The sequence below is a fragment of the Pan troglodytes genome, chromosome Y (genome assembly GCF_028858775.2).
Source record: "Pan troglodytes isolate AG18354 chromosome Y, NHGRI_mPanTro3-v2.0_pri, whole genome shotgun sequence".
In the NCBI taxonomy this organism is placed as follows: domain Eukaryota; kingdom Metazoa; phylum Chordata; class Mammalia; order Primates; family Hominidae; genus Pan; species Pan troglodytes.
In genome coordinates, this window is record NC_072422.2 from 9,280,360 (window position 1) to 9,302,812 (window position 22,453).

The 22,453-nt window shown below is 38.4% G+C and overlaps 1 pseudogene; it reads right to left on the reverse strand.

Moving 5' to 3' along the window:
- The window catches only part of LOC100612923 (centriole and centriolar satellite protein OFD1-like), a 63,235-nt pseudogene that overhangs the window by 10,370 nt on the left and 30,412 nt on the right, over nt 1-22,453 (reverse strand).

Sequence of the window (22,453 nt, forward strand, 5' to 3'; positions counted from 1 at the left end):
GTAGAATTCAACACCATGGTAGTCTGGGCTCCAATAATCTGCCTTTATCTTTCCATATCAATTTCCTGTAACACCACCAGCTTTGTACTAGAAATATTTCATCTCTCTCAACCCACTCACTGGGGCCTGGCCATGGCTGTGTCTTCCTTGCTTGGCATTTGCCTTTACTGTATCCTGAGCCTGTATTAATCCCATGCTGTCATAAAGCCTGATATGCTATTCAAGACCTAACTGAAATGTCATCTCCTCCTTATTTCTGAAGGGACAAGTAACCAAACCAGTCCAGCACCTTACTTGCATGATATCTTGCACCTGCTTCTTGAAAACCTACAGATACTTGTTTCATCCACTTCTATTTTATCCATGGAGTGCCCATGTTTTAATAAATTGTCTCTTCCCTTTGCATCTTGGCACAGATCTCTGCATCTCACATGTTTAATTACATCTCATGCTCAGAAACAATTTTACTGACCTTTCTCTTCAAGTTCTGACACGTAACTTATTTTTTTATAAAGCTAGCAATGCTAATAACAAGAAAAATTCATAGGCTTACTGGAGGATTCTGCACCCTTTTGCTCTTCCTTATTTTAAAGTCATCAGCAGGGAGTTAGTTAGTTTCACGAATAAGAGAGAAGCAACACAATTTTTTCTCTCATCACCACCCATCTCTTCTCAATACTTCTGATGAAATTAAAATACAAAAAGGGACACTTGATCACTTCTGCAGACAGAAATGCAACTTCCTCCTTGTTTAAAGAAGAAACAAAAGTTACTCTAAAGTGAGATTGCTTTCTTACGTGGAATAGTATTCTCAAAATAGCAATGTTGTTTAAGCACATTTATATTGAGAAATAAATGGGAAGAACAAACTACTTTTCTACTCTGGTGTGTATTTTGCACCTGTATGGTGGAATACAGAAATGTCTTTGGACACAAAGGCAAATAAATAAAGTATGTTTATTGGGTACCTCATATCAGAGACAACAAATTTCAGCCTTTTCCATATCATCTGTGCCCAGATGCAGAGGTGAAATGATGAATATAAAAGTTTCTCAATAACAACTATGTTACTCGCTATGCTGCTTAAAAATTTTAAGGCAAATATTATAATGTACATTCTCCCTCAGAGGTAGAACACCTTGTTACTCAGTTGATTTCGTTTATTCTAACATGTTATTTTTATTCCCTTGCTCAGGCCTGTGAAAAATGGCTGCCTGTCAGAAACTCCCTCTTGTGGCCATGTCCCCTGTGCATCAGCTGCAGCCCATTTCTTCTGCAGTCCTGGGTAATGGCTTGCTGACCATCTGCCTCAATGTCTAGAAATCAGGAAGACAAAGGTTTGGTTTGGTTCACTGTTGCATGTTCAGCCCCAAGGAAAGTGCCCAGCAGACAGAGGCTCTAGATCAAGTCTCACTGAGTGCTTTCCAAAGCAGATTTACTCTGGAATCAGCAAAACACAATTTCTCAAAATCCCTTGCCTATTTAAGTAATTCTATGTGTTCCTGAGTGCCATGACTACACCCAAAAAACTGCTAACCAGACATTTTGGTAATGTTTTGAAGAAGATGTATTTTCAATATTTGTGGGGGACAAAGAGGTGGCTTAACTTGAGAAATTATCTTTCATATTTGAGGATTAAACACATTGATCCCAAAAGAAAGGATCCTGGATGTTTGCTCAGCCCTGGAACAAAGTGCAAAGCTCCAACATCTCTCTTCCCATCTCCCTCCACCTCCAGCAAGGAAAGTTGGTAATCTTAAAGAAGGCTGGAATAAGAAAGTGGGACAGACAAGAGAAGTCTGATGGCCAGTTTTTTTATAGTGCTAAGTTAAACCAGTGTTACAGCTTTTCCAAAAATTGAAATACGAAATCTATTTCCCCAATTCCTTATTTTTTTTTACTTTTTTAAAATATTATACTTTAAGTTCTACAGTACATGTGCATAATGTGCAGGTTTGTTACATATGTATACATGTGCCATGTTGGTGTGTTGCACCCATTAACTCATCATTTACATTAGGTAAGTCTCCTAATGCTATCCCTCCCCGCTCCCCACACCCCAAGACAGGACCTGCTGTGTGATAGTCCCCTTCCTGTGTCAAACTGTTCTCATTGTTCAAGTCACACCTATGAGTGAGAACATGTGGTGTTTGCTTTTTGTCCTTGTGATAGTTTGCTGAGAATGATGGTTTCCAGTTTCATCCATATCCCCACAAAGACATGAACTCATCTTTTTCTATGGTTGCATAGTATTCCGTGATGTATATATGCCACATTTCCTTAATCCAGTCTATCACTGATGGACATCTGGGTTGGTTCTAAGTCTTTGCTATTGTGAATAGTGCCGCAATAAACATACGTGTGCATATGTCTTTATAGCAGCATGATTTATAATCCTTTGCCTATATACCCAGTAATAGGGATGGCTGGGTCAAATGATATTTCTAGTTCTAGATCCTTGAGGAATAGCCACACGGTCTTCCACAATGGTTGAACTAATTTACTGTCCCACCAACAGTGTAAAAGTGTTCCTATTTCTCCACATCCTCTCCAGCACCTGTTGTTTCCTGACTTTTTAATGATCGCCATTCTAACTGGTGTGAGATGCTATCTCATTGTGGTTTTGATTTGCATTTCTCTGATGGCCAGTGATGATGAGCATTTTTTTCATATATCTGATTGTTGCATAAATGTCTTCTTTTGAGAAGTTTCTGTTCATATCCTTCACCCACTTTTGGATGGGGTTGCTTGTTTTTTTTCTTGTAAATTCGTTTGGGTTCTTTGTAAATTCTGGATATTAGCCCTTTGTCAGATGAGTAGATTTCGAACATTTTCTCCCATTCTGTAGGTTGCCTGTTCACTCTGATGGTAGTTTCTTTTGCTGTGAAGAAGCTCTTTAGTTTAATTAGACACCATTTGTCAATTTTGGCTTTTGTTGCCATTGCTTTTGGTGTTTTAGGCATGAAGTCCTTGCTCATGCGTATGTCCTGAATGGTTTTGCCTAGGTTTTCTTCCAGGGTTTTTATGATTTTAGGTCTAACATTTAAGTCTTTAATCCATCTTAAATTAATTTTTGTATAAGGGGTAAGGAAGGGATCCAGTTTCAGCTTTCTACATATGGCTAGCCAGTTTTCCCAGCACCATTTATTAAATAGGGAATCTTTTCCCCACTTCTTGTTTTTGTCAGATTTGTAAAAAATCAGATGGTTGTAGATGTGTGGTATCATTTCTCAGGGCTCTGTTCTGTTCCATTCATCTATATCTCTGTTTTGGTACCAGTACCATGCTGTTTTGGTTACTGTGGCCTTGTAGTGTAGTTTGAAGTCAGGTAGCGTGATGCCTCCAGCTTTGTTCTTTTGGCTTAGGATTGACTTGGAAATGTGGGCTCTTTTTTGGTTCCATATGAACTTTAAAGTAGTTTTTTCCAATTCTGTGAAGAAAGTCATTGGTAGCTCAATGGGGATGGCACTGAATCTATAAATTACCTTGGGCAGTATGGCCATTTTCACTATATTGATTCTTCCTACCCATGAGCATGGAATGTTCTTCCATTTGTTTGTATCCTCTTTTATTTCATTGAACAGTGGTTTGTAGTTCTCCTTGAAGAGGTCCTTCACATCCATTGTAAGTTGGATTCCCAGGTATTTTCTTCTCTTTGAAGCAATTGTGAATGGGAGTTCACTCATGATTTGGCTCTCTGTTTGTTATTGGTGTCTAAGAATGCTTGTGATTTTTGCACATTGATTTTGTATCCTGAGACTTTGCTGAAGTTGCTTATCAGCTTAAGGAGATTTTGGGCTGAGACGATGGGGTTTTCTAGATATACAATCATGTCATCTGCAAACATGGACAATTTGACTTCCTTTTTTGCTAATTGAATACCATTTATTTCTTTCTCTTGACTGATTGCCCTGGCCAGAACTTCCAACACTATGTTGAATAGGAGTGGTGAGAGAGGGCATCCCTGTCTTGTGCCAGTTTTCAAAGGGAATACTTCCAGATTTTGCCCATTCAGTATGATATTGGCAGTGGGTTTGTCATAAATAGCTCTTATTATTTTGAGATACATGCCATCAGTATCTAATTTACTGAGATATTTTATCATGAAGCGTTGTTGAATTTTGTCAAAGGCCTTTTCTGCATCTATTGAGATAACCATGTGGTTTTTGTCATTGGCTCTGTTTATGTAATGCATTACATTTATTGATTTGCATTTGTTGAACCAGCCTTGCATCCCAGGGATGAAGTCGACTTGATCATGGTGGATAAGTTTTTGATGTGCTGTTGGATTCTGTTTGCCAGTATTTTATTGAGGATTTTTGCATCGATGTTCATCAGGGGTAATGGCTAAAATTCTCTTTTTTGTTGTGTCTCTGCCAGGCTTTGGTATCAGGATGATGCTGGCCTCATAAAATGAGTTAGGGAGGATTCCCTCTTTTTCTATTGATTGAAATAGTTTCAGAAGGAATGGTAGTAAATCCTCTTTGTACCTCTGGTGGAGTTCGGCTGTGAATCTGTCTGGTCTGGACTTTTTTTTTGGTTGATGAGCTATTAATTATTGCCTCAATTTCAGAACCTGTTATTCGTCTATTCAGAGATTCAGCTTCTTCCTTGTTTAGTCTTGGGAGGGTGTATGTGTCCAGGAATTTATGCATTTCTTCTAGTTTTTCTAGTTTATTGTATTCTCTGATTGCAGATTTGTATTTCTGTGGGATTGGTGGTGATATCCTCTTTATCATCTTTCATTGTGTCTATTTGATTCCTCTCTCTTTTCTTCTTCATTAGTCTTCCTAGGGATCTATCAATTTTGTTGATATTTTCAAAAACCAGCTCCTAGATTCATTGATTTTTTGAACTGTTGTTTTTCTCTCTATCTCCTTCAGTTATGCTCTGATCTTAGTTATTTCTTGCCTTCTGCTAGCTTTTGAATGTGTTTGATCTTGCTTCTCTAGTTCTTTTAATTGTGATGTTAAGGTGTCAATTGCACATCTTTCCTGCTTTATCTTGTGGGCATTTAGTGCTATAAATTTTCCTGTACTTATTGCTTTAAATATGTCCCAGGGATTCTGGTATGTTGTGTCTTTGTTCTCATTGGTTTCAAAGAACATCTTTATTTCTACCTTCATTTCGTTATGTACCCAGTAGTCATACCGGAGCAGGTTGTTCAGTTTCCATGTAGTTGAGAGGTTTTGAGTGAGTTTCTTAAACCTGAGTTCTAGTTTGATTACACTGTGGTCTGAGACACAGTTTGTTATAATTCCTGTTCTTTTACATTTGCTGAGGAGTGCTTTACTTCCAACTATGTGGTCAATTTTGGAATAAGTGTGGTGTGGTGCTGAGAAGAATGTATATTCTGTTGATTTGGGGTGAAGAGTTCTGCAGATGTCTATTAGATCTGCTTGGTGCAGAGCTGAGTTCAAATCCTGGATGTCATTGTTAACTTTCTGTCTCGTTGATCTGTCTAGTATTGAGAGTGGGGTGTTAAAGTCTCCCATTATTATTCTTTGGAAGTCTAAGTCTCTCTGTATGTCTCTAAAGATTGCTTTATGAATCTGGGTGCTCCTGTGTTGGGTGCATGTATATTTAAGACAGTTAGTTCTTCTTGTTGAGTTGATCCCTTTACTATTATGTAATGGCCTTCTTTTTCTTTTTGATGTTTGTTGGCTTAAGTCCGTTTTGTCAGAGACTAAGATTGCAACCCTTGCCTTTTTTTGTTTTCCATTTGCTTCATAGATTTTCCTCCATCCCTTTATTTTGAGCCTATGTGTGTCTCTCCATATGAGGTGGGTTTCCTGAATACAGCACACTGATGGGTCTTGATTCTTTATCCAATTTGCCAGTCTGTGTCTTTTAATTGGAGCATTTAGCCCATTTATGTTTAATGTTAATATTATTATGTGTGAATTTGATCCTGTCATTATGATGTTAGCTTGTTATTTTGCTCGTTAGTTGATGCAGTTTCTTCCTAGCCCTGATGGTCTTTAAAATTTGGCATGTTTTTGCAGTTGCTGGTACCAGTTGTTCTTTTCCATGTTTAGTATTTCCTTCAGAAGCTCTTTTAGGGCAGGCCTTGTGGTAACAAAATCTCTCAGCATTTCCTTCTCTGTAAAGGATTTTATTTCTCCTTCACTTATGAAGCTTCATTTGGCTAGATATGAAATTCTGGGTTGAAAATTCTTTTCTTTAAGAATGTTGAATATTGGTGCCCACTCTCTTCTGGCTTGTAGAGTTTATGCTGAGAGATCAGCTGTTAGTGTGAAATGTCCTTAACATTTTTTTCCTTGTTTTCAACTTTGGTGAATCTGCCAATTATGTGTCTTGGAGTTGCTCTTCTCGAGGAATATCTTTGTTGCATTCTGTGTGTTTCCTGAATTTAAATGTTAGCCTGCCTTGCTAGATTGGGGAAGTTCTCCTGGATAATATTCTGCAGAGTGTTTTCCAACTTGGTTCCATTCTCCCTGTCACTTCCAGGTACACCACTCAGATGTATATTTGGTCTTTTCACATATTCCCATATTTCTTGGAGGCTTTGTACTTTTCTTTCTATTCTTTTTTCCCAAAAGTTCTCTTCTCACTTCATTTTACTAATTTGATCTTCAGTCATTTATACCGTTTCTTCCAATTGATGGAATCAACTACTGAAGATTGTGCAATCATCACCTACTTCTCACACCATGGTTTTCAGCTCCAGCAGGTCATTTAAAGACTTCTCTACAGTGATTATTCTAGTAACCCATTCCTCTAATCTTTTTTCCAGGTTTTTAGCTTCTTTGTGATGGGTTTGAATTTCCTCCTATAGCGCAGAGAAGTTTGATCATCTGAAGCCTTCTTCTCTCAGCTCATCAAAGTCATTCTCTATCCAGCTTTGTTCTGTTGCTGGGGAGAAGCTGTGTCCCTCTGGAGGATGAGAGGTGTTCTGATTTTTAGAATTTTCAGCTTTTCTGCTCTGTTTTTTCCCCATCTTTGTGGTTTTATCTACCTTTTAGTCTTTGATGATGGTGACATACATATGGGGTTTCGATGTGGATGCCTTTCTGTTTGTTAGTTTTCCTTCTAACAGTTGGGACCCTTAGCTGCTGGTCTGTTGGAGTTTGCTGGACGACCACTCCAGACCTGTTTGCCTGGTTATCAACCGCAGAGGGTGCAGAACAGCGAATATTGCTGAACAGCAAATGTTGCTGCCTGCTCATTCCTCTGGAAGTTTCATCACAGAAGGTTACCCAGCCATGTGAGGTGTCAGTCTGCCCCTACTGGGGTGTGCCTCCCAGTTAGGCTACTTGGGTTTCAGGAACCCACTTGAGGAGGAAGTCTGTCTGTTCTCAGATCTCAAACTCCATGCTGGGAGAGCCACTACTCTCTTCAAACCGGTGAGACAAGGATATTTAATTCTGCAGTGGTATCTGATGCCCTTTGTTCTGTTATGTCCTGCCCCCAGAGGTGGAGTCTACAGAGGCAGGAAGGCCTCCTTGAGCTGTGGTGGACTCCACCCAGTTCCAGCTTCCAGGCCACTTTGTTTACCCACTCAAGCCTCAGCAATGGAGGGAGCCCTTCCCCCAGTCTCGCTGCTGTGTTGCAGTTTGATTTCAGACTACGGTGCTAGCAATGAGTGAGGCTCCATTGGCATGGGACCCTGTGAGCCAGGCATGGGATATAGTCTCCTTGTGTGCCATTTGCTCAGGTGGTAATGCAGAAATCACCCCTCTTCTGCACTGTTCACGCTGGAAAACGTGGACTGGACCTGTTCCTTTTCGGCCATCTTGGAACCACAACCTCTTTTCCCCTGATTTCTTAAGACACGAAGGAAGCATATAGATGGAAAAAGAAATAATATTTAAATATTTCCATCACACTAAAGTTATATAATGGGCCTTAACTATTATTTCAATGTTTCATAATGACTTCTCCAGATCATAGGCCCACATGGGATAGTTTTTGCAGAAGAGTTTTGGGGAAAAGTCCACCTAGTATGCTAGACACTGAATAGTTAATGAAAATAATTTTAGGCAACTGATCTCAGAAGCCAAAATGAGAATTCCTTCATGCAATGTGTCCCTTCCTCAGCAGGGTCTTTACGTGTTAACACAGAAATTACTTCAGAAATGTCATTAACAATATAATGACACTATAAGACCCAAGTCAATACTTTGACTAATTTACACCTACAAAAAGACCTTCAGGGATACATGAAATATTCACAGAATACACAGTACACAGAGTACACAGTCCTGACCCTGCTGATTTTTTTGTTAAAATAAAGACCTTACTTGGGTGCTGATATGAGATTGGCACAGCAGCTGCAGCAGTGCCCACATGAGACATACCTCCAGATATGCATCCACATGAGGCATACCTCCAGAAGAGAACTCATCCATTTCAAGACACCTGGGCATGTTTCCTGCATCTACATGAGGCATAAATGGTTCTCCCATGAGTCCTTCCTTAACAATAATAGCAAGAAAAAGGAGAGCAGTGACATGGGGAGGCAACTAGCTAGAGCATGGGAATTGCAGCCAAAGTAGTTAGGTGCACCTTTTCCTAAGAGGATTTTGTGAAGTTCCACACATAACCACTTGCCAAAGTACTTGCTTGTCAGAGTGTTCTTGTACTTGAAATAATTAACTTTGTTTACAGAACTGGATTGTTCAACAGGAAAGTCAACTCAGTGCCGGTGAAGAATTCAAATGGCTTGTTGATAATCATTAGAATTCTATTGAAATGACAGTGATTTAACCAAAGACTTTAACAAACATTCACAAAATTTACTAAGCCCGCTCATTTAACTTTGCAAAATATTATACTTCCAGATTTGAAGATAACTTTTACAAGACTAACCAGTGGGTTACATACAAATATAGATTTCTCAAAAGATTTCTCAAGCTGGAAAGAATCTTAGAGATGGTGAGCTCTACATGCTTATTTTACACTTACAAAGTGATGACAAAGAGAAACAGTCTAAAGCAGGGCCATAGCCAGGACACCAGATTCTGGACTCTTAATATTCTTTTATCTCCACTCTTTCACTAAAAAATGAGGTTTTCTAAATCTGAGGAAATCAACATAATCAGTAAATTTAAAGAAAAATAACACCCTTATATTCCATATAAAGGAAGATATATATATATATATATATATACATATATATTTTTTCTGCACAAGATCTTCAGTTTATTGTACATATTAAAACTTGAGAGGTGCCTTCTTTTTTTATTATTATACTTTAAGTTTTATGATACATGTGCACATTGTGCAGGTTAGTTACATAGGTATACATGTGCCATGCTGGTGCACTGCACCCACTAACTCGTCATCTAGCATTAGATATATCTCCCAATGCTATCCCTCCCCTCTCCCCCAACTCCACAACTGTCCCCAGAGTTTGATGTTCCCCTTCCTGTGTCCATGTGATCTCATTGTTCAATTCCCACCTATAAGTGAGAATATGTGGTGTTTGGTTTTTTGTTCTTGCAATAGTTTACTGAGAATGATGATTTCCAATTTCATTCATGTCCCTACAAAGGACATGAACTCTTCATTTTTTATGGCTGCATAGGATTCCATGGTGTGTATGTGCCACATTTTCTTAATCCAGTCTATCATTGTTGGACATTTGGGTTGGTTCCAAGTCTTTGCTATTGTGAATAATGCCGCAATAAACATACGTGTGCATGTGTCTTTATAGCAGCATGATTTATAGTCCTTTGGGTATATACCCAGTAATAGGATGACTGGGTCAAACGGTATTTCTAGTTCTAGATCCCTGAGGACTTGCCACACTGACATTCACAATGGTTGAACTAGTTCACAGTCCCACCAACAGTGCAAAAGTGTCCCTATTTCTCCACATCCTCTCCAGCACCTGTTGTTTCCTGACTTTTTAATGATCGCCATTCTAACTGGTGTGAGATGGTATCTCATTGTGGTTTTGATTTGCATTTCTCTAATGGCCAGTGATGATGAGCATTTTTTCATGTGTTTTTTGGCTGCATAAATGTCTTCTTTTGAGAAGTGTCTGTTCATGTCCTTCGCCCACTTTTTGATGCGGTTGTTTGTTTTTTTCTTGTAAATTTGTTTGAGTTCATTGTACATTCTGGATATTAGCCCTTTGTCAGATGAGTAGGTTGTGAACATTTTCTCCCATTTCGTAGGTTGCCTGTTCACTCTGATGGTAGTTTCTTTCACTGTGCAGAATCTCTTTAGTTTAATTAGATCCCATTTGTCAATTTTGACTTTTGTTGCCATTGCTTTTGGTGTTTTAGACATGAAGTCCTTGTCCATGCCTATGTCCTGAATGGTAATGCCTAGGTTTTCTTCCAGGGTTTCTATGGTTTTAGGTCTAAGGTTTAAGTCTTTAATCCATCTTGAATTGATTTTTATATAAGGTGTAAGGAAGGGATCCAGTTTCAGCTTTCTACATATGGCTAGCCAGTTTTCCCAGCACCATTTATTAAATAGGGAATCCTTTCCCCATTGCTTGTTTTTCTCAGTTTTGTCAAAGATCAGATAGTTGTAGATATGCGGCACTATTTCTGAGGGCTGTTTTCTGTTCCATTGATCTATATCTCTGTTTTGGTACCAGTACCATGCTGTTTTGGTTACTGTAGCCTTGTAGTATAGTTTGAAGTCAGGTAGTGTGATGCCTCCAGCTTTGTTCTTTTGGCTTAGGGTTGACTTGGCGATGCGGGCTCTTTTTTGGTTCCATATGAACTTTAAAGTAGTTTTTTCCAATTCTGTGAAGAAAGGCATTGGTAGCTTGATGGGGATGGCATTGAATCTGTAAATTACCTTGGGCAGTATGGCCATTTTCAGGATATTGATTCTTCCTACCCATGAGCATGAAATGTTCTTCCTTTTGTTTGTATCCTCTTTTATTTCATTGAGCAGTGGTTTGTAGTTCTCCTTGAAGAGGTCCTTCACATCCCGTGTAAGTTGGATTCCTAGGTATTTTATTCTCTTTGAAGCAATTGTGAATGGGAGTTCACTCATGATTTGGCTCTCTGTTTGTCTGTTGTTGGTGTATAAGAATGCTTGTGATTTTTGTACATTGATTTTGTATCCTGAGACTTTGCTGAAGTTGCTTATCAGCTTAAGGAGATTTTGGGCTGAGACAGTGGGGTTTTCTAGATATACAATCATGTAGTCTACAAACAGGGACAATTTGACATCCTCTTTTCCTTATTGAATACCCTTTATTTCCTTTTTTTTTTTTTTTGAGATGGAATCTTACCCTGTAGCCCAGGCTGGAGTGCCGTGGTGTGATCCTGGCTCACTGCGAGCTCCACCTCACAGGTTCATGCCATTCTCCTGACTCAGCCTCCAGAGTAGCTGGGACTACAGGTGCCTGCCACCATGCCCGGCTAATATTTTGTATTTTTAGTAGAGATGGGGTTTCACTGTGTTAGCCAGGATAATCTCAATCTCCTGACTCATGATCTGCCCACCTCAGAAGAAATACGTTCTCTAAAATCACTCATTTTAAATCTGATAAGTTAATGATGTATTTATGAGCTTAGCCCAAACTCTGAAATTTGTCATGCTGAGATTTTTAAAAGTAAACAGACACAACCATAAAAAGTTTCATGATAGGAAAATAGGTGATACAGCTGTACTTGCAGTTTTATCACAGAATAAAAATGTTCCAATTTGTAGCTGCTTTTTTTTTAATACCAATAGATATGTTTCACCAAAACTAATTTTTCTACATCTTCAACTTATAAAAACTGGTACTTATGTTGAAACTTACCTTTAAAAGGTGAGTCAAATTCGTCATTGTCCTTAAAATTTAGCTTGTTGACAACTGAAAATTCACTTTTGTCTTGAAGTTCCCTCTGTCTGTGGTAAAGGCTAGATTGGAAAAATAAAATTCATGAATATGAAGTTCTAATAATGGAATACCCAAGAGCATCAGGTGGCAAAAAGCCTTCTGTTACTCAAGAAAATGCTCTGAAAAATTTCTTTTCTCTTTTTTTTGTAAAGATTACTCCACCTCACCACCATCATGAGGCACTGTTCTCAGCAATTAATACCTGCTTACTCAGTTACTCACTGTAACTATGTTATGCTGTGAAGTGGGTACTACAGTTGTTAAGGAAGAATAATGTTGGACTCTGAATGCTACTCCTAGGAGTTACTTTTTCAATAATAATAAAACATTTCCAAAACAATTTCTGCATATAATCAGCATGAGCCAGATGAGGAGGCATTAGCAGAAAATTGAGTGACCAGAGTGCCCTACTTAGCATATGTGTGCATCTTATCCTTCCTTTTCACTTATCACAAGTACAAAAAAAAAAAAATAACCTGGCCATGTGTGGTGGATCATGCTTGTAATCCTAGCACTTTAGAAGGCTGAGGCTTGCAGATATCTTGGTCAGGAGCTTGAGACCATCCTGGCCAACATGGTGAAAACCCGTCTCTACTAAAAATATAAAAATTAGGTGGAGCCAAGATGGCCAAATAGGAACAGCTCCAGTCTACAGCTCCCAGCAAGAGCGATGCAGAAGACGGATGATTTCTGCATTTCCAACTGAGGTACCGGGTTCATCTCCCTGCGGAGTGTTGGAAAGTGGGTGCAGGACAGTGGATGCAGCATAGTGAGCATGACCCAAAGCAGGGTGTGGTATCACCTCACCTGGGAAGTGCAAAGGGTCAGGGAATTCCTTTCCTAGTCAAAGAAAGTGGTGACAGACGGCACCTGGAAAATCGGGTCACTCCCACTCTAATACTGCACTTTTCCAACGGTCTTAGCAAATGGCATACCAGAAGATTATATCCTGTGCCTGGCTCAGAGGGTCTTATGCCCAAGGAGCCTCACTCATTGCTAGCACAGCAGTCTGAGATTAAACTCCAAGGGGGCAGCGAGGCTGGGGAAGGGACGCCCATGATTGCTGAGGCTTGAGTAGGTAAACAAAGAGGCTGGGAACCTCGAACTGGGTGGAGCCCACCGCAACTCAAGGAGGCCTGCTTGCCTGTGTAGACTCCATCTCTGTGGGCAAGGCATAACCAAACAAAACGCAGCAGAAATCTCTGCTGACTTAAATGTCCCTATCTGACAGCTTGAAGAGAATAGTGGTTCTCCCAGCATGCAGCTGGAGATCTGAGAATGGAAAGACTGCATCTTCAAGTGGGTCCCTGACCCCCGAGTGCCTAACTGGGAGACATTCCGCCACTGGGGGCTGACTGACACCTCATACAGCAGGGTACTCCTCTGAAACAAAACTTCCAGAGGAACGATCAGGCAGCAATATTTGCTGTTCACCAATATCCGCTGTTCTGCAGCCTCTGCTGCTGATATTCAGGCAAACAGGGTCTGGAGTGGTCATCCAGCAAATTCCAACTGACCTGCAGCTGAGTGTCCTGACTGTTAGAAGGGAAACTAACAAACAGAAAGGACATCCCCACCAAAACCCCATCTGTATGTCACCATCATCAAAGACCAAACGTAGACGAAACCACAAAGATGGGGGAAAAAACAGAGCAGAAAAACTGAAAACTCTAAAAATCAGAGCACCTCTCCTCCTCCAAAGGAATGCAGCTCCTCACCAGCAATGGAACAAAGCTGAATGGAGAATGACTTTGACCAATTGAGACAAGAAGTCTTCAGACAATCAAATTACTCCAAGCTAAATGAGAAAGTTCAAACCCATGGCAAAGAAGTTAAAATCCTTGACAAAAAAATTAGACGAATGGCTAACTAGAATAACCAATGCAGAGAAGTCCTTCAAGGACCTGATGGAACTGAAAACCAAGGCAAGAGAACTATGTGATGAATGCACAAGCCTCAGTAGCAGATCAGTTGGAATTTGCTGGATGACCACTGCTGTATGAGATACAGCTACTACTGGATCTGTACTGAATCTGCTACTGGATCAACTGGAAGAAAGGGTCTCAGTGATGGAAGATGAAATGAATGAAGTGGAGAAGAGAAGTTTAGAGAAAAAGGAATAAAAAGAAACAAAGAAAGCCTCCAGGAAATATGGGAATATGTGAAAAGACCAAATCTACGTCTGATTGGTGTATCTGAAAGTGACAGGGAGAATGGAACCAAGTTGGAAAACACTCTGCAGGATATTATCCAGGAGAACTTCCCCAATCTAGCAAGGCAGGCCAACATTCAGATTCAGGAAATACAGAGAACGCCACAAAGATACTCCTCAAGAAGAACAACTCCAAGACACATAATTGGCAGATTCACCAAAGTTGAAAACAAGGAAAAAATGTTAAGGACAGTCAGAGAGAAAGGTTGGGTTACCCACAAAGGGAAGCCCATCACACTAACAGCTGATCTCTCAGCATAAACTCTACAAGCCAGAAGAGAGTGGGGGCCAATATTCAACATTCTTAAAGAAATGAATTTTCAACCCAGAATTTCATATCCAGCCAAATGAAGCTTCATAAGTGAAGGAGAAATAAAATCCTTTACAAAGAAGCAAATGCTGAGAGATTTTGTCACACCAGGCCTGCCCCAAAAGAGCTCTTGAAGGAAGCACTAAACATGGAAAGGAACAACCAGTACCAGCCACTGCAAAAACATACCAAATTGTAAAGACCATTGAGGCTAGGAAGAAACTGCATCAACTAACAAGAAAAATAACCAGCTAATATCCTAATGAAAGGATCAAATTCACGCAAAACAAAACAAAAGCCAAAATGGAAAAATGGGATCTAAAGAAACTAAAGAGCTTCTGCACAGCAAAAGAAACTACCATCAGAGTGAACAGGCAACTTACAGAATGGGAGAAAATTTTTGCAATCTACTTATCTGACAAAGGGCTAATATCCAGAAGCCACAATGAACTCCAACAAATTTACAAGAAAAACCAAAAAAAAAACCCATCAAAAAGTGGACTAAGGATATGAAGAGACACTTCTTAAAAGAAGACATTTATGCAGCCAAAAGACACATGAAAAAATGCTCATGATCACTAGCCATCAGAGAAATGTAAATCAAAACCTCAGTGAGATACCATCTCACACTAGTTAGAATGGCAATCATTAAAAGTCAGGAAACAACAGATGCTGGAGAGGATGTGGAGAAATAGGAACACTTTTACACTGTTGGTGGGACTGTGAACTAGTTCAACCATTGTGAATGTCAGTGTGGCAAGTCCTCAGGGATCTAGAACTAGAAATACCATTTGACCCAGCCATCCCTATTACTGGGTATATACACAAAAGATTACAAAACATGCTGCTATAAAGACACATGCACACGTATGTTTATTGTGGCACTGTTCACAATAGCAAAGACTTGGAACCAACCCAAATGTCCAACAATGATAGACTGGATCAAGAAAATGTGGCATATATACACCATGGAATACTATGCAGCCATAAAAAATGTTGAATTCATGTCCTTTGTAGGGACATAGATGAAGCTGGAAACCATCATTCTCAGAAAACTATAACAAGGAGAAATACCCAAACACTGCATATTCTCACTCATAGGTGGGAATTGAACGATGAGAACACAGGGACACAGGAATAGGAAAATGACACACATTAAGAAATACACCTCCCTAGCTACAAGTTTCATTTGAATAACTTGATTTCCATAAATAATGCCAATGCACTTACACCAGTTAAAATTTACCAATATCTGGATCTCTGACTCATTGAAAAATTACTGAGCCAAGTAAAAACTCCAACAAATATGTTTCTCTACATACAATTTAGCCCGGAATAACTTGAATTCTATCGATAATGCCAGCCCACATACACCACTTAAAGTCTGCTAATGTCTAGATTTCACATTGTCTGCCTGGTCCCAAGAATGTGCCTAACTAGCATAGCTTTTCCTTCATATATTAAATGACTTTTTTTTTTTTGTATTGAGCAGCAATCTTTTAATCTCAGGGAGAAAGCAAAGTCTGTCTCTGTAGGGGTTTTGCTTTGTGGATTACTCTCTAGCATTAAGAAGAGAATCTGTACGTCAGGTGCTTATTTGTTTGGATTCTTTTAAAACAAGAAAGAGCATAAATATATTGAATCCTAGATGTCTACTTTAAAATCATCTATCAAATATCTTTCTTAAACAGTAGAGAGTACTTGATGGTTATTTCTGTTTAACAGCTTCTGCAAAAGAAGAATTATCTAGCCCCAACTATAATTCTTGAAAACCTGGTATTTGCTTGGCTTCTTTATTACAAGATTCTAGCAACTTTTGTATCATAAGACACATTCATTTACTTAATCCAGTCTATCATTGTTGGACATTTGGGTTGGTTCCAAGTCTTTGCTATTGTGAATAATGCTGCAATAAACATACGTGTACATGTGCCTTTATAGCAGCATGATTTATAGTCCTTTGGGTATATACCCAGTAATAGGATGGCTGGGTCAAATGGTATTTCTAGTTCTAGATCCCTGAGGAATCGCCACACTGACTTCCACAATGGTTGAACTAGTTTACAGTCCCACCAACAGTGTAAAAGTGTTCCTATTCCTCCACAACCTTTCCAGCACCTGTTGTTTCCTGACTTTTTAATGATTGCCATTCTAAGTGGTGTGAGATGGTATCTCATTGTGGTTTTGATTTGCATTTCTCTAGTGGCCAGTGATGATGAGCATTTTTTCATGTGTTTTTTGGCTGCATATGGCACATATACACCATGGAATACTATGCAGCCATAAAAAATGATGAGTTCATGTCCTTTGTAGGGACATGGATGAAATTGGAAATCATCATTCTCAGTAAACTATCACAAGAACAAAAAAACAAACACTGCATATTCTCACTCATAGGTGGGAATTGAACAATGAGATCACATGGACACACAAAGAGGAATATCACACTCTGGGGGCTGTTGAGGGGTGGGGCGAGTGGGGAGGGATAGCATTGGGAGATATACGTAACGCTAGATGACGAGTTAGTGGGTGCAGTGCACCAGCATGGCACATGTATACACATGTAACTAACCTGCACAATGTGCACATGTACCCTAAAACTTAAAGTATAATAATAAAAAAAAGAAAAATGTTCACACACACGCACACACACAAAAAGACACATTCAGTATCTGTCTTATAAAAACGTTATGCATAATATGTATGCATAATGTGGTGTGCCAATATACATATGTTGATGTGTATTGTGTATGCCTTCCAGCTGTAGTGAAATTTAGCTCTTCACCAATCATCAGTGACTGAATTTTCTTTCTTGGGACCCCAGAAACTTAGATTGTCTAGAGTTTCATTTGCTATATTAGCGTTGCACAGAAATTATAAAAATGTAATGAGAAAGAAAAGGGGAGAAATATAAACTCTATGGTTTAGCTTCTAATCATAAATCAACATAATTGACTTCACCCCATTTATCTCAACTTGAACAACCAAATTTTTCAAAAGCTTCTTAACATCTCTGTGATTTATAAAAAACACAGATTGGGTTAAGAAACCTTGAAAATATAATATCAGAAAGTTCTACACGTATGCCTTTCTTTACAATTTTCAGAAGATATAGTCCAACGCTATCAATTTTTTATAGGCACCTGAGACTCTAGATATTAAAATACTTAGATTTTAGAATATTTATCTTCATTTCTAGCATCTAACCACTAGATGTTAAAAGCAACCTTAAGAATTCCACTCCCAGTCATGAATCAGGCTTAGAGTAAAATCTATTGATCTATAGAAAACCCTAGAAAATCACAAGGAATGTGTGTCAGCTCCATGAGCTCATCAATAATTGTTCCCCTTCCACACTATGCTTCAGCCATGGTGATCTTGCCATTTTTCCTAACAAGATAAGCAGGCTTATGCCAGGAGTCTTTATACTTTTTGATCCTACTGCATAATTACAGGCTTATTCTCTTGTTCTTTCATTTAGATATTGACAGTCTCCATGTAAGCAAATTATTTTATAAGTTTTTTATATACAACCAAAACGTACTTGGTAATATAGAATCCTGCCTAATGTATTTTATATGGAATTGATAACCTTATTTAAGAACAAAGCAAAAACAAAACAAAACCGACTTTATACTATTACCACCTAATATTCAGGAATCCAAATTAGTAGATTGACTTACTTTACTCAATGTTAGTAACAGGTAAAATTATAAATCTTCTAAATATAAATAAACTCATGTGAAAATACAATTATCGCTTCATAAATAACAAGTAATTAAAAAATTGTCTAGACCTTGGAAACCAATAATTATTTATATCAACCAATCAAAGAGTTAATCAAGAAAGACAAGTTGAAACTGCTGGGAAATTTTTTGCAGTCTTCCCATTCAACCATCCAGGCACAGATGACGTTTCAAAAGTTAAATTCCACATTCGCACAGTGAGGCTGGGATTTCTGATCTAGGAAGGTGTGAAGAATAACATCTGTGCTAATTTAATGAGTTTGTTCTACCCTTTAGGGGTTACATAAATTATTGATGAGGCACACTTTTCTCTGTTTTGTCTGATGCAGAACTGATTTATGGTTAAAAATGTTAAGCACAGGAAACTAACATTTAAGTCCTGGGAGCAAAGGATACAGTTGATGTATAAAATAGACAACGTGTAAAATAAAGTAAAAGATGAATAGATCTTTATTTCAAAAAAAAATCTTGATGTTCAAAAGTATTAAAATAACCTGAGGTATTTAAAAACTTAGTTACATAAACATAACAGAAGATATTTTCAAAAATGCACAAAACTCTAAGCATTAATTCAGAAAATTAGCTATAGTTTTAATGTGAGAAGAAGGTGAAGGCTAACGCAGAATTTTAAGCTATCTCCCTACATGATAACGGGGAGTGTTAATACAGACCCAATTTTAAAAATTGATCTTTTTATATTACACTCTGTCAAAACGCTGTTGGAATTCCAGCTAAGCCTTAAACAACAAAGGGCACATCTTGAATAAATAAAGAATACCTGACTATCAGAGTTAACATCTTATAATATTTTAAATATAGTGTTCTAAAAAATAAAAGCACAAAAAATCCCACAAAATTATGGCTAATGTGAAGTAAAAACACAAACTGAAACTGTCCTAAACTTTTTAGACAAAAACTTTAAACCTGCAGTTTTAAGTATGAACAAATAAAAAATGACAGATGAAAGATAAAAGATCAACATGGGAATATCAGTGAGATTGGAACAGGAATTAAAAGAAATTAAAGAATGTGTAAGCAGAAACTCAGTTGTATGTAAGAAAACCAATCACCCCTTATTCAGTCTGTGACCCAGGAAATAATCAGCTATACGTATATTATGACCCTAAGTGCTTACCCTGTGAATTCTGGTTTGAGGTATATATTAAATCAGAGGGAGAAAAAGAAGGAGAGTTTATAGATCAACATGAAGAAGCCCCTCCCTCCTATAAAGGGCCTATTCTCTTGTACTTTGATGCCTGCCAGGGCGGGGATGATCATAATCTTAAAACAAAGCAAAACAAAACAAAAACAGAAGCAGTCCGCGGTGGTTTGACACAAGAAAGGTTTAACAGCAGCAGTCTCAAACATCTAGATGGAGACCACAAATCGGATACCCAGACTGTAACATTCAGTGATCTATACTAACACAGCTCCTTAAAACCAGAGCTACCTTTTTGGTCTAAAGGATGCACAGCACTATTACGAGTTGATAGACAAGGAGCCGGCCCTGGAATTCTGCTGCTAACTGTCAAAAAGGCTAGAAGTAAGCATTTTGATCAGTCAATGCCTGAGCTTTCCCCATCAACCAAAAATGTGTTTGTTCAACTAGCTGAAAACATAGCTGGCGGCTGAGGAATTTCCTCATGCTATGTAAGTGTAGGAACTAATACGGGGGACCAGTGGCCATGGGGGGCAAAGGAATTAATGCCACAAGATAACTTCACTTCGCCAAACCCTACCAATAAGCCAGCAGCCTCAGCCAGTGTTTGCTTGTTGCAAATCTCCATAATTGGAAAGTCTTGTATTGCCTGATGGGAAAAGGCAGAATGCTCAAAAGGTAACTTAACTCTTTGTTCAGGGCTCAGTCCTTCAGAAGTTAATCTGAGTGGGCCGGTGCATCTACATAATAAGTATCCTCCTCAACCCCATCAGTCCCTCTGATTCCTTAAAAAAGTCCTGCCAGAAGACAAATTAAAAAAGAAAACCTGAAAAATCTAGAGATAAGAAGCACAATTACTTGGATTAAAAAAAAAACTATTAAATAACTTTAACAACAGATTGAGCTTCAGTAAATCTGAAGACATAAAAATTGAAACAGCCTAAAATGAGAGCAAATATCTTTGTGTCTTGTCGATGAAAATACTTTAAAATTTCCTATTCTGGAGTGTTCTGAAGAAGAAATAAGAAACCGCTTGAAAAGAAAGGTTGGTGGAAATTTTACAGAAGTGCTGATTTTTCACCAACTGTTTCCTGTTCTAGTTTCCAGCCCCTTTGTATCTCCATCTTATAAGTTGGGCAAATAATATTTTTCTTTCTCCAGAACAGTGTTAAAAACTCAGGTGAAATGGCTACTGAAGAGCTAATATTGGAAGACCAGGTTAGAGTAAGAAAAGAGTTATTGGTCCTTCAAACTTCAGAGGAATATGACACATGTACTGTAAAACAGGTGCTAATCTTATTTTAAAAAGTTCTTAGCTTTGGCACTAACACTATTGCTCATGGCCTTATAAATGTTTGTTATCAAATCTATCTAATTAAACCCTGTATGTGGTGTCTTTGAGTAATCATCTTGATTGTTTTCTTGACCTATTTTCTCTTAAAAGGTTTTTTTTTAACTCAGAAAGCTCAACATCATTAATCAGTAGAGAAATACAAATCACAGTCACAATGAGATACCACCTCAGGCCTGTCAGAATGGTGACTATTAAAACGTCAAGAAATAACAGATGCTGGAAAGTCTGTGGAGAGACAGGAAGACTTCTAAACTGTTGGAGGGAAAGTAAATTAGTGTCAACGCTGTGGAAGACAGCGTGGTAATTTGTTCAAGGATCTAGAAACACCATTGACCGAGCAATGTCATTACTGGCTATCTACCCCCAAAATACAAATGTTTCATATTTGAAAGATACCTGCACGTGTATGTTTATTGCAGTACAATTAACAGTAGCAAAGACATAGAATCAACTCAAATGCCGACTTTACTCAGAGAACATTATCAACTAGATACAGAAAATGTAGTATATATACACAAAGAAATACTTTGCAGCTTCAAAAATCAATTAGATCATGTCCCTTGCAAGGACATGGATAAAGATGGAACCATCATCCTCAGCAAAGTAACACAGGAACAGAAAACCAAACACTACATTTCCTCACTCATGAATCAGAGCTGAACATTGAGAACACCTGACACAGAAAAAGAAACCACACTGGGGGTGGAGCCAAGATTGCGAATAGGAACAGCTCCAGCCTGCAGCTCCCAGTGTGAGTGAAGCAGAAGATGGGTGATTTCTGCATTTCCAACTGAGGTACCGGGTTCATCTCACTGGGGAGTGTCGGAAAGTGGGTGAAGCAAGAGTAAACACATTCAGAAGCTAGCAGAAGGCAAGAAATAACTAAGATCAGAGCAGAACTGAAGGAAATAGAGACACAAAAACCCTTCAAAAAATCAATGAATCCAGGAGCTGGTGTTTTGAAAACATCAACAAAATTGATAGACATCTAGCAAGACTAATAAAGAAGAAAAGAGAAAAGAATCAAACAGATGCAATAAAAAATGAAAAAGGGGATATCACTACGATCCAACAGAAATACAAACTACCATCAGAGAATACTGTAAACACCTCTATGCAAATCAACTAGAAAATCTAGAAGAAATGGATAAATTCCTCAACACATACCCCCTCCCAAGACTAAACCAGGAAGAAGTTGAATCTCTGAAGAGACCAATAAGAGGCTCTGAAATTCAGGCAATAATTAATAGCTTACCAAACAAAAAAAGTCCAGAACAAGATGGATTCACAGCCAAATTCTACCAGAGGTACAAGGAAGAGATGGTACCTTTCCTTCCGAAAGTATTCCAATCAATAGAAAAAGAGGGAATCCTCCCTAACTCATTTTATGAGGCCAGCATCATCCTGATACCAAAGCCTGGCAGAGACACAACAAAAAAGAGAGAATTTTAGACCAATAACCCTGATGAACATCGATGCAAAAATCCTCAATAAAATATTGGCAAACCAAATCCAGCAGCACATCAAAAAGCGTATCCACCATGATCAAGTGGGCTTCATCTCTGGAATGCAAGGCTGGTACAATATACACAAATCAATAAACATAATCCAGCATATAAAGAGAACCAATAACAAAAACCGTATGATTATCTCAATAGATGCAGAAAAGGCCTTTCACAAAATTCAACAATGCTTCATGCTAAAAACTCTCAATAAATTAGGTATTGATGGGAATATCTCAAAATAATAAGAGCTATCTATGACAAACCCACAGCCAATATCATACTAAATGGGCAAAAACTGGAAGCATTCCCTTTGAAAACTGGCACAAGACAGGGATACCCCCTCTCA